Source organism: Antedon bifida, chromosome 1, assembly GCF_963402885.1.
Source record: "Antedon bifida chromosome 1, ecAntBifi1.1, whole genome shotgun sequence".
In the NCBI taxonomy this organism is placed as follows: Eukaryota; Metazoa; Echinodermata; class Crinoidea; order Comatulida; family Antedonidae; genus Antedon; species Antedon bifida.
Window position 1 is genome coordinate 10561614 of NC_136226.1, and position 14718 is coordinate 10576331.

Genomic DNA, 14718 nt, shown 5'->3' on the forward strand with positions numbered 1-14718 from the left:
CAAATCCTATGCTCTGCATGTTGGTAGTCAAGAAAGAAATGGAATGATATACATTAGCTTTAAAAATCAAATTAAATGTTGTTAATTTGGAAATATTTCTTTTTCCTGTGTTGCACTACTACATATTTCTTACTCCACATTCGCCAATTTTGTCATCATTGTCTCGTTTCCATTCTAAAGAAAGTGAAAACAAAACTGTAAAACATTTAATAAACATAAAACATTTGACAAACATATTTGTATGTATAAACATTTAACAAACATATTTAATATTACATGATGCCACCGATATCAATTATTGATTCATGGTTGATTTCGACAACAAATCAAAAAACGTTATACTACAGTCATAATTCATTTTGAAGGTCAATGTATGGTGTACAAACCTGTGAGAGTGGGGCTACTGATGTATGCCTGGCGTGTTTAATCCAAGCTTTTGATACCTAAAAATAATGTGTACTTCTGGTTAGTAGAGAATATGGTTTGGACAGGAGGACCTGCACCACATTAGATATAGTGACTAGAACTCTATTATTAATGATGAAACTATAATGGTACAAATAGAGTGACCATTTTATATTCATTATGATATCCACATATATAAAATCACACCCGACAGTATGGTCAAAAGTATGTTTATTTGACAGAAAATCAATATAGAACAATGTACGCATTTTGTTTAGATTCTGCCTTTATACACTATATTGGAAGTATTAATGGTTTAACATACCTCCGAACTAAGTCTGAATTGTGTTAGCCATATCATAAGTCCTAGACTTGAGTTTAAGACGACGTGTATGTAATTAACAAATGCTGAGCACACTGAAAACATTAGCACGGCAGATATCCATGTTGCGCCAACAAGTGGAAAGAGAAAAACACCTTTCAACCCAACATCTCTGTGTCAAATAGAGCATACATATTAAAATAATAAATATGTGGCAAGTACAGAAGAATTGTGTTCTGTATCAATTTTGTAAATTGAGTGCATAAGTCCAGATTTGTAATTCTGTTTTGTTTCATAAATTAATTTACTCCCTGAGTATCTTTATGTTATTTTTAAAGTTGTGTATCGTCATGTGTATGTCTTCCGTATCCTAAGTGGTGTGTGTATATGAATAACATTTGTTTTCTAGTGACAAAAAGCCGAAAAGGTATGGTACTAGAATTATTAGATTGAGAACCATGATTTTATTACTACAGTAAAATACCTTATAAGGAGATACCTTCTGGACCCATTAGAGTGTCCTAATAGGAATTTTGGCCATATTGTGATCATTTTTCCTTATTTCCCCCGTTTCACAGTAAATTTTGTCTGTAATAGGGACGTTCCCTGAATAGGGGCATGTCTCAATGGAGGCCTTCTACTATAATTCTATTGGTTATAATAATTAGCATTTACTTAATGATTCTTATCCTCTCTTTTGCATTTGGATTGTCAAGAAGAGATTTCTTTTTCTTGTAAGCAACGCCCAAGATGCTCATTAACATAATCATATTCACCTAAAAGAGTACAGTAATTATTATAACACACTGATGTATATACTGTATATGCCAGTGGATTTTTGCAATATTGTAGTGTCAGAATAGTCATAAACTGAAAATGATTTAATATCTAAATTGTTTAGTTTCAAATCAACATTAGAAAACATATACTTACAAGCAGTGTAAAAGAAATCGGTATTATTAAAACAATAGATCGGTTTCCACGTGCGTTTATCCAGCACCTTAAAAAATATGCGATTCATTTTTATTAATTTATCATGAAAATGAAAATAACAAAAAAGTAACGATATGTATTTAAAAAAAGAAAGTTCAGCCTAAAAGCGAACTAAATAATTTCAAACTTATTTTTTGTTTAGATTCCATTTATAAATTATATTTGAGTAAAAATAAACCAACTGATAATGTTTTAAACAAATTTACTTTTCGTTGGCATAGTCCTCTCCTAAAGCTCCCATTAAGATTCCAATGAAAATGGCAGGAAAACTCCAACCAATGACACGATAGTATTTTAATTTCAAATCATGGTCACTGAACGGGTTTCTGACTTTAAAGTACAGGTCACTAGTGTAAATAAGCATCCAGCACAATGAGCTCATTAATGAATAATGAAGAATTCCAGCCAATGCATAGCAACCAACCTAAATAGTGAGATCAGAAAAAATTGGTTGATATATTTATTGTTTGTTTTATTCATCTTCAATTGAGAAAGTTTGGCTTAGATGGCCCTCAACCAGTGATATGTAATAGCCGAAGGCTGGATGGCAATCTTTTAATGTTATCGCAGTTCAAAAGTGATTCTCTATGGAGAGGGAACCAACAAGATGGCGGCTGCAATCGACCAATCAGATATGCCCTTCTGCGAGAGAACGATACGCAACGCAGCGTGTTAAGCGTATAAACGCGAACGCATTCTTTATGATCCTCGTTATACAAAAAATGCTAGATTACCAAGAAATTATTCATTCCATTGCGATTAACAATATATTTAATTTTATAAAAACTTCACTGTGCTTTGGCAAGAATATGTGTTGTAATTTATGTGGTCTTAATGTATTATATTAGATTATTATTTTTTATATTAAATTATGTTTTTCAACACATTTACGGCCGGCATATTGTTGGTTCCCCCTCCTGTTGGAATCACTTTTCAGTCTGGAGTACGCCCTCTACCCTCGGCTTACAGCTCACTGCCCTCAACAACAGACCCACAGCAGCCACAGTACAGCACCCGTCTATCTTTTGCAACTTACTTCTGGTAATGCATCACTTGACACAAGAAACTGGTAAAATGCCAGATAGTGAAGTAGAAGACTGCTACATAAATTCCGCACAACTATAAATCTACCCAGATGTCTAATATCCCTGAAAGAAAATATGTCACACTAGAACAACATTTGCATTCAAGTTTAATTAATTCAATTTATTACATGATAATATGCATAGGTCACTAGATATCAATAAATGAGTGCGGATTAAGCTACCATATTAACGTAATACTTACTTTAAATACACAGTAATGAATAATGCATAAGATAGGTATATTATGGATATAATCACACCAACGTGAGATGCAATAGACAGGCCTGAGCTGTTTATACCCGATAACTATCAAGATATAATAAATATGTTAATATTAGTTCATATTTTGGTTGTTTTAGAAATGTTATCCGACATCTTAAAATGCTTTGCATTTAATATTTAATAATTTTTATTTTTTAAAATTTTTTTTCTTCGACACAATTTTTTCTTACATGACATTCTTTTATCTGCATAAGTACTGCAAAGTTTGTGGTATGGTTACAATAACAAATGGTACCTCCTAGCAGTGCTGGTTGCATGGTACAGCCATGTTGTGACCACAACCTGTTGGTATAGTTTTTAATTTTGACATTACTGAATTATTAATTTTTAAAGCAGAAATCCGTTAATTCAAATTGTATACATTGTTCAAAATTTAAACAAATATTCAGAGTTTATTACAGTATATACAAACCTGGTGATTGGATCAATGAAGGCACATATTAGTTCTGTTTCATGGTCTACATTTCCCTTGTTCACCTGAATTTAAAAAATTAAGAAATTGGAATACAGTTAAATAGAATTCCAAATTGTAATAGGGTTTCTAAATAGGGGTTGGGTGTATGCTATATCATGGAAAAATTGTCCCCCTTAATAGGGTGTCCCAAAACTGTAGAATAGTTGTAACTGATTTGTAATGTACAATTCTTCTGTTAATACACTTTTAGCAAACTATTAATACTACCGTAATATTATGTTTGGGAATTTCATAATTGATTTTTAAAAAACTTACAGGCTCTAAGGGAAATAATAACTCAACTTTGACATCATTGATGCTGTTTGCTTCATTTTCTAATATTTCAAATGCCGTGCAGGAAACTATACTGGTGTTCCTTAAAAAATGAAATTAAACTGATTTATCCGTTGAAGTGTTTGATACGTGTACTGCTTGCAATTAAAGGTAAAAGGGATACCTAGAATGTACTCTAGCCTAGCCTAGAAAACATCCACACATGTTAAAGGGAAAAGGGATACCTAGAATGTACTCTAGCCTAGCCTAGAAAACATCCACACATGTTAAAGGGAAAAGGGATACCTAGAATGTACTCTAGCCTAGCCTAGAAAACATCCACACATGTTAAAGGTAAAAGGGATACCTAGAATGTACTCTAGCCTAGCCTAGAAAACATCCACACATGTTAAAGGTAAAAGGGATACCTAGAATGTACTCTAGCCTAGCCTAGAAAACATCCACACATGTTAAAGGGAAAAGGGATACCTAGAATGTACTCTAGCCTAGCCTAGAAAACATCCACACATGTTAAAGGTAAAAGGGATACCTAGAATGTACTCTAGCCTAGCCTAGAAAACATCCACACATGTTAAAGGTAAAAGGGATACCTAGAATGTACTCTAGCCTAGCCTAGAAAACATCCACACATGTTAAAGGTAAAAGGGATACCTAGAATGTACTCTAGCCTAGCCTAGAAAACATCCACACATGTTAAAGGTAAAAGGGATACCTAGAATGTACTCTAGCCTAGCCTAGAAAACATCCACACATGTTAAAGGTAAAAGGGATACCTAGAATGTACTCTAGCCTAGCCTAGAAAACATCCACACATGTTAAAGGTAAAAGGGATACCTAGAATGTACTCTAGCCTAGCCTAGAAAACATCCACACATGTTAAAGGGAAAAGGGATACCTAGAATGTACTCTAGCCTAGCCTAGAAAACATCCACACGTGTTAAAGGGAAAAGGGATACCTAGAATGTACTCTAGCCTAGCCTAGAAAACATCCACACGTGTTAAAGGGAAAAGGGATACCTAGAATGTACTCTAGCCTAGCCTAGAAAACATCCACACGTGTTAAAGGGAAAAGGGATACCTAGAATGTACTCTAGCCTAGCCTAGAAAACATCCACACATGTTAAAGGTAAAAGGGATACCTAGAATGTACTCTAGCCTAGCCTAGAAAACATCCACACATGTTAAAGGTAAAAGGGATACCTAGAATGTACTCTAGCGTAGCCTAGAAAACATCCACACATGTTAAAGGTAAAAGGGATACCTAGAATGTACTCTAGCCTAGCCTAGAAAACATCCACACATGTTAAAGGTAAAAGGGATACCTAGAATGTACTCTAGCCTAGCCTAGAAAACATCCACACGTGTTAAAGGGAAAAAGGGGTTAGGAAAAAGATCATAAAATGAGGTAGGTACCCTATATGGGGACACATTCAGAATGCTACAATGTGTCCCTTAATAGGTGTGTATTGATATATTGTAAATGATCGTTTAAATCTTACTGTATTATACCATCTTGCTCAACAATAAAGTCTTCATTTGAAACGATGATCGCCAATTGTCCTGTTAAACATATATAATGCATATCAAAAACATCATTTTTTGGCATTGAGAAATGTATCCAATAGTAATTTAACTCTGGAATAAACATTATTGGTAAAGGAAGTGTTTACTGGTCCCACAATATATTTTCGGTTTATATGGATACATACCTGTTTTGTTGTGCCAAGTTTTTAGAATTTCCAATGAAATTGATGGTGAATGTTGGGCATTTCCAATCAATGTGTTGGAAATACTGAAATTATCCCTTTCTAGCAGATTGATGACAACATCTAGTACAAAGATATGTAGAAAGATATTGCAAAAGAAATTAGATAGTATTACGAAATATAAACATTATATAGAAGTTCAACATGTTATATACTAACTTTTTTACTTTCTATTTTATCCTATTTTGTATTGCATGGTTGAATATAGTAAATTTGATATTTAGTTGTGACAGTTACCTCTGTTTCTGTCTGATAAACGAATCTCTTGAGACATCTGAGATGTATCTTGGATAGATCTAATATAATTGATATACTTTAATTCTAAAACTTTGCTGGTGTCTATATAATAAATAAAAGCAAACAATTAAAAATGTTATTTCGACTCCAGGTATGCACAATTTCTGAATCAACCACTGAACAGTAAGTTTAGCAGGTTATGTTTAATAAGTTGTACTACACAATATATCTTTACCCAGAATGCTTGATAGCCTTTTAGCTGATGATCTTTCCTCATGTGTTGTCTGCTTGGTTCTTACTTGATTGGTTGTCGCTTGCTCACTCATTGGCTGCATATCTATTTCAAGCTTAGTTGTTTGCTCAGGAATTGTAAGTTGCTCAGTTCTTAGCTTGGGCTGTGTTGTCTCCTCAGCAATTATCTTATTGATCGTTACCTCCTCAGGTGTCGTCTGCACAGTGATGATCTGTTTGGTTGTTGCCTTATAATTGGATGTCTGCTCAGGCGTCATCTGCATTGTAGTCATCTGTTCAGTTGTCAGATTGATCGTTACCTCCTCAGGCGTCATCTGCATTGTAGTCATCTGTTCAGTTGTCAGATTGATCGTTACCTCCTCAGGTGTCGTCTGCACAGTGACCTCTTTGGTTGTTACCTTATAATTGGATGTCTGCTCAGGCGTCATCTGCATTGTAGTCATCTGTTTGGTTATTGTCTGATTGGTTGTTACCTCCTCAGGTGTCATCTGCACAGTGACCTGTTTGGTTGTTGCCATATGATTGGATGTCTGCTCAGGCGTCATCTGCATTGTAGTCATCTGTTTGGTTATTGTCTGATTGGTTGTTGCCTCCTCAGGTGTCATCTGCACAGTGATCTGTTTGGTTGTTGCCATATGATTGGATGTCTGCTCAGGGTTCATCTGCATTGCAGTCATCTGTTTGGTTATTGTCTGATTGGTTGTTGCCTCCTCAGGTGTTGTCTGCACAGTGACCTGTTTGGTTGTTGTCTTATAATTGGATGTCTGCTCAGGCGTCATCTGCATTGTAGTCATCTGTTCAGTTGTCTGCTTGGTTGTTGCCTCCTCAGGTGTCATCTGCACAGTGACCTGTTTGGTTGTTGCCTTATAATTGGATGTCTGCTCAGGCGTCATCTGCATTGTAGTCATCTGTTCAGTTGTCTGCTTGGTTGTTGCCTGCTCAGGTGTCATCTGCACAGTGACCTGTTTGGTTGTTGTCTTATAATTGGATGTCTGCTCAGGCGTCATCTGCATTGTAGTCATCTGTTCAGTTGTCTGCTTGGTTGTTGCCTCCTCAGGTGTCATCTGCACAGTGACCTGTTTGGTTGTTGCCTTATAATTGGATGTCTGCTCAGGCGTCATCTGCATTGTAGTCATCTGTTCAGTTGTCTGATTGGTTGTTACCTCCTCAGGTGTCGTCTGCACAGTGACCTGTTTGGTTGTTGTCTTATAATTGGATGTCTGCTCAGGCGTCATCTGCATTGTAGTCATCTGTTCAGTTGTCTGCTTGGTTGTTGCCTCCTCAGGTGTCATCTGCACAGTGACCTGTTTGGTTGTTGCCTTATAATTGGATGTCTGCTCAGGCGTCATCTGCATTGTAGTCATCTGTTCAGTTGTCTGCTTGGTTGTTGCCTCCTCAGGTGTCATCTGCACAGTGACCTGTTTGGTTGTTGCCTTATAATTGGATGTCTGCTCAGGCGTCATCTGCATTGTAGTCATCTGTTCAGTTGTCTGATTGGTTGTTGCCTGCTCAGGTGTCATCTGCACAGTGACCTGTTTGGTTGTTGCCTTATAATTGGATGTCTGCTCAGGTGTTGTCTGCATTGTAGTCATCTGTTCAGTTGTCTGCTTGGTTGTTGCCTGCTCAGGTGTCGTCTGCACAGTGACCTCTTTGGTTGTTACCTTATAATTGGATGTCTGCTCAGGTGTTGTCTGCATTGTAGTCATCTGTTCAGTTGTCTGATTGGTTGTTGCCTGCTCAGGTGTCATCTGCACAGTGACCTGTTTGGTTGTTGCCTTATAATTGGATGTCTGCTCAGGCATCATCTGCATTGTAGTCATCTGTTTGGTTATTGTCTGATTGGTTGTTACCTCCTCAGGTGTCGTCTGCACAGTGACCTGTTTGGTTGTTGACTTATAATTGGATGTCTGCTCAAGTGTTGTCTGCATTGTAGTCATCTGTTCAGTTGTCTGATTGGTCGTTACCTCCTCAGGTTTCATCTGCACAGTGATCTGTTTTGTTGTTACATTATAATTGGATGTCTGCTCAGAGTTCATCTGCATTGTAGTCATCTGTTTGGTTGCTGTCGGATTGGTTGTTACCTCCTCAGGTTTCGTCTGCACAGTGATCTGTTTGGTTGTAGCCTTATGACTGTGATTTTCATAATGAGGATGTTGGGCACTCCCTTCAGTACTAGCATATCCACCACCAGCTGTTATCTGATTGGATGGCTCCGGTGTCGTCTGCATTGTAGTCGTCTGCTTTGTTGTTGTCTGAACTGTACTTTTAGTAGCAGATCCAAGCTCTGCATGTTGGTCAGTGTTTGGATTAATGCTGTGATTTTCATAATGAGGATGTTGGGCACTTCCTTCGGTACTTGTATATCCACCATCAGCTGTTCTCTGTTTGGTTGTCAGCTCAGTCGTCATCAGCTCTGCCTGCTTATTCAAGTTAAGATTTGCAGTCATTACTATCTGATTGGTGAATGTATGTTCTGTTGCCTGTTTTGCAGTATTCTGCTCAGTTGTGGACTGATTGGTTGTGTGAACTGTATTGCCAATGTCATATTCAAACACCTCATATGTGTCATCCTCTTGGTCAGTGTTTGGATTAATGCTGTGATCGTCATAATGAGGATGTTGGGCACTTTCTTCAGTACTTGTATATCCACCATCATCTGTTATCTGATTGGTTGCAGTCGTCATCACCTCTGTCTGCTTATTCAAGTTAAGATTCGCAGTTATTTGCCCATTTAATATCTGATTGGTCACTGTGTGTTCGGTTGCCTGTTTTGCAGTATTCTGCACAGTTGTGGACTGATTGGTTGTGTGAACTGTATTTCCAATGTCATCCCCATCAACACCTTCATACACACTTGTCGTATTACTGCCAAGTTGGTTTGTAAATTTAGTTGTTTGGCTAGTTTGACTAGTATTGGTTTCATTGTTCGCAATAGCCTCCTGGATTGTCGTGGTGTCTTCTCCGTTATCTTTACTATTGCTTACTTGTGTTTGCTGATCAAATGTTGCTGTGGTTTGGCCATGTGTCATGTGTTTTGTCAGAATATTATCTAAAGCAGTACAAATATAGGTATTACTAATAGTTATATAAATATATTGTACAGTTTTCATTAACACGTTTTGATGAAAATTTGTAGTAGGAAAGTCTTTGTACAGTATTTCGTTTATTTGGCTCTACAGTGGCGTAACGGCTATGAGTGCTCACTGGCTAAACCCATGGGCCTCAGGCCTCTGCGTTACGCCACTGTGGCTATACCATTTGATAAATAGGTAGCAATAAGGTTGCATATTTTTTGTAGTAGTATTTTGCTATGCTACACTGGCCAAATTATTTCCTGCTATAATCTCTGTTTGTTTTGTTTCTCATTTGTCATAAATTATATTCTATAAATTGTGATTTGTATTCTTTCACCCTGGGTATTGACAAAAATTGAAAGAAAAAAAGTGAAAGATTTAGTACTGTTTCATATTTTTAGATACAATTTTACTTACCTGCAATTGTTACAGCTACTTGGCCTGCTTGTTCTACCTGAACTAAAAGAAAAATTGTAATAAAATATTAAAGACAAACTGATTACTGATGTAAATAAATTATATTTTATATTTATTATACTTATAAAAACAAAACTTTATTTAAAATGAAGGGCAGATATAGCAGTCCCCATTTGGATTTTTTTTTTTATTTTCCTGAGTTTCACCAAAACACTAATAATTAATATCTGGCATAAATATAAATTTATTGCTTCCTAGTATGTACTATCCTATCCTATTATAGAGTTTTAAATTATTATTATAATAATTATCATAGTTAGATTATTTTAATATTTCTTTATCTTTGTAATTGTACAGTATGTTGATTTGTATTGTTTTGGTCCCCATGAAATTGGAACATACAGCCTGGCAGCCTCTTGAAATATGGTGAAATTAATAAAAATTGCTAATTATTAATATGTATAAGGACTTATACTTAGACCCATCAAATAATGACAGAGTGGGTGTTAGTATTTAAATATGTGAAATACTCACGTCCAACAGCTATTCCATGAAAGGACATTTATAAAAGAAATAAAAACACAAGTGACGGAAATTTATATGACATTGAAATATTTAACTGGTCATACAAGAAAAAAGAAAATGTGTTTGTAAATACATAAAAAAAAAATATATATATATTTAGGCAAATTGCCAAGAATAACCATAGAATATCAAGTTCCTTTTACTATTCTTCTTAAAAAGGTGAAAATCCTGTTCACACGACAAATATATACACAAGATGCTCTATATAAACAAAGTCTTTATGAGTGGAGTTTGTTGTCATGAAAAAAAATCATGACATATGACAGGACTTGAACACAGGAATCTTAGATTGGTAGCCAAAAATGGGTTAAAATTACAATATTAATGATACTGATAATATTGACCAAAGAAATAACTATTAGGTATTGACAAATATCTGGAAGAATAGTTAAATTCTAAAATAATAGACAGTAGAAATAAATATAAATGATTTACCTCCAGAAGAACCTTGATTGCCTAAATAAATGAAAATTAAAAAACATGAGAGGTTAGAATTTATACAACATTGAAATATTTTCCGAGGTCATACTAGAAAATATTGGAAAATGTGTAAATATTGTTATAAAAAAAGGTAGGATATTGATAGGCCTAAATGTGTAACTCAAATAATAATTTGCAAATAAATATTTAACTGGGCCCATACAGTACCATGGCATACAATTCATAATAATAGGTTACATTCAAATTATTTACCTTGATTGTGTAAAATATAGATGAAATAAAAAATAAATACAAAATTAAAATGTTTATCTAGGTCTTAAAAAATGTAGGAAAATGTATTAATAAAGGTGAAACCCCAAAATTATCTACTGTATATCTAAAATAAAATCAAAAAATAAATTAATAATAATGGCTTTTTGTATAAAGCCTATACAAGTTTCTAAGCGCAGTACTTAAAACGTAAATATGATAGCATTTAAATAAATTCAAGTTACTTACTTCCACTTCCACCATTACCACCTCCTCCACCTTAAAATGAAAGATTTTTAAAAAACATGAGAGACTGAGAGATAAATATCTGTAATATGATTACTAATGTAATACATACAAGAGAAGAAAATATGTTGATATAAATGAATCAGGAAACCATTAAATATACTTTTAAATTTGTTTTTACCTTTATGTGACAAAATTATTTGTCATATCACTACCATATTAGGGCATATCACTACCATTTTTTTTTACCACACAATTTTACTTCATTATTCATTGTAAACCAAAATAAAAAAAATCATTTGAATTATTTTTTTATTTGAAATTTTTAATATCAATGAACAAGAAAATGGGATAATTATTTAGTCGCGTGCAACGCGACTCAATAGCACGCGACTACAGCCATGTATATGGGCTTGTTGTTGTTCAATTTCGTTTTTGGGATCATCATGATTACAATTTTCATTTCAGTAAGTCAAGTTATACAACTAAGGTATTATGGGGGTTACAGATCATATGTACTGTTCTCCTTTATGGTAAAATTATTTTAAAAAGGATATCGATCGACTTAAAGTATGTTATAACGATACATCAGTGGCCGAAAACAATATTTCATCCAATGGATTTTTGAGGCTGTAAATTTACAGTTTTCTTGTCGGAATAATGAAAAGCAAAAACAAAATTGTATATATGAATATATATTGTTGGATTCCAGAATGTATTTTAAATTTAGAGATGTCAACAGATAAGTATTGGACCTCTCTCCATCGTTTGTTTATGGTTGTTACATAATGAATTTTATTTATTTTCTTTCTTTGTATGCATATGTATCATGGGCAGTTTGTCTGAAATAAAAGTTGAAATGAATTAAACAAATTATAAAACTAATTTACCTCCCTTCCGTCCATCTACCATTTGAACTTGTACTAATAATGCTATGCAAAAAGCCATCTGCATCTTTCTCATTTTGCCAGAGACTGGTAATTTTCAATCTGGTAATGTGGTACAGTACCAAACAATTCTGTCCGAAATTATCTCAATTCTGTCTGAAATCAACCCAATACTGTCTGAAATCAGCCCAATTCTGTCCAAAATAAGCCCAATTCTGTCCGAAATCAGCCCAATACTGTCTGAAATCAACCTAATACTGTCTGAAATCAACCCAATACTGTCTGAAATCAGCCCAATACTGTCCGAAATCAGCCCAATACTGTCTGAAATCAACCCAATACTGTCTGAAATCAACCCAATACTGTCCGAAATCAGCCCAATACTGTCCGAAATCAGCCCGATACTGTCCGAAATCAACCCAATACTGTCCGAAATCAGCCCAATACTGTCCGAAATCAACCCAATACTGTCTGAAATCAACCCAATACTGTCTAAAATCAACCCAATACTGTCTGAAATTAACCCAATACTGTCTGAAATCAGCCTAATTCTGTCCGAAATCAGCCTAATTCTGTCTGAAATCAACCCAATACTGTCTGAAATCAACCCAATACTGTCTGAAATCAACCCAATACTGTCTGAAATCAACCCAATACTGTCCGAAATCAACCCAATACTGTCTGAAATCAACCCAATACTGTCTGAAATCAACCCAATACTGTCTGAAATCAACCCAATACTGTCTGAAATCAGTCTAATTCTGTCCGAAATCAACCCAATACTGTCTGAAATCAGCCTAATTCTGTCCGAAATCAACCCAATACTGTCTGAAATCAGCCTAATTCTGTCCGAAATCAACCCAATACTGTCTGAAATCAGCCTAATTCTGTCCGAAATCAACCCAATACTGTCTGAAATCAGCCTAATTCTGTCCGAAATCAGCCCAATACTGTCTGAAATCAACCCAATACTGTCTGAAATCAACCTAATTCTGTCCAAAATCAGCCCAATTCTTTCTCTTTCTCTTTCTCTTTAAACTCATTCAACAGCGGGAAACCCGCCCCTTACAGAATGGAATAAACTATACCATATAAAAATATATATAAATCTTAAAATCTAACAATACAAAATTATACAATTTTACTAATTTTTTTACAAAAACAATTATAACGGTCAAAAAAGAGATCAATAGAATTATCTTTAACAACACAATTATTAAAAAGAAGACAAATACGTGAAATAAATCCATTCTTGGTAACATTAACACGACAATACGGCACATAAAGAAGATTACATTTGGAATTACGAGTACGACAACCAACAGCTTTAACATGAAAGGAAAACAAGGAGATACAATTACAATTAAAACGGGAATTCTGTCCGAAATTAGCCAAATTCTGTCCAAAATCAGCCCAATACTGTCTGAAATCAACTTAATTCTGTCCAAAATCAGCCTAATACTGTCTGAAATCAACTTAATTCTGTCCAAAATCAGCCTAATACTGTCTGAAATCAACTTAATTCTGTCCAAAATCAGCCTAATACTGTCTGAAATCAACTTAATTCTGTCCAAAATCAGCCTAATACTGTCTGAAATCAACTTAATTCTGTCCAAAATCAGCCCAATACTGTCTGAAATCAACTTAATTCTGTCCAAAATCAGCCTAATACTGTCTGAAATCAACTTAATTCTGTCCAAAATCAGCCCAATACTGTCTGAAATCAACTTAATTCTGTCCAAAATCAGCCTAATACTGTCTGAAATCAACTTAATTCTGTCCAAAATCAGCCCAATACTGTCTGAAATCAACTTAATTCTGTCCAAAATCAGCCCAATACTGTCTGAAATCAACTTAATTCTGTCCAAAATCAGCCTAATACTGTCTGAAATCAACTTAATTCTGTCCAAAATCAGCCTAATACTGTCTGAAATCAACTTAATTCTGTCCAAAATCAGCCTAATACTGTCTGAAATCAATTTAATTCTGTCCAAAATCAGCCTAATACTGTCTGAAATCAACTTAATTCTGTCCAAAATCAGCCTAATACTGTCTGAAATCAACTTAATTCTGTCCAAAATCAGCCTAATACTGTCTGAAATCAACTTAATTCTGTCCAAAATCAGCCTAATACTGTCTGAAATCAATTTAATTCTGTCCAAAATCAGCCCAATACTGTCTGAAATCAACTTAATTCTGTCCAAAATCAGCCTAATACTGTCTGAAATCAACTTAATTCTGTCCAAAATCAGCCTAATACTGTCTGAAATCAACTTAATTCTGTCCAAAATCAGCCTAATACTGTCTGAAATCAACTTAATTCTGTCCAAAATCAGCCTAATACTGTCTGAAATCAACTTAATTCTGTCCAAAATCAGCCTAATACTGTCTGAAATCAACTTAATTCTGTCCAAAATCAGCCCAATACTGTCTGAAATCAACTTAATTCTGTCCAAAATCAGCCTAATACTGTCTGAAATCAACTTAATTCTGTCCAAAATCAGCCCAATACTGTCTGAAATCAACTTAATTCTGTCCAAAATCAGCCCAATACTGTCCGAAATCAGTCCAATCTTTTAGAAACTTGGTTTCACTGTTTTGAGCACCTGTAAATTTTATTTTTGCTGAATCTGCAAAATCTTCCTTATTCCAAATTCTAGTTCCACTTCTTTGATCACTGTCAGTTTTAGTATTATTCGTCAATGCAAGAATCAGAATATTTTAAAGAC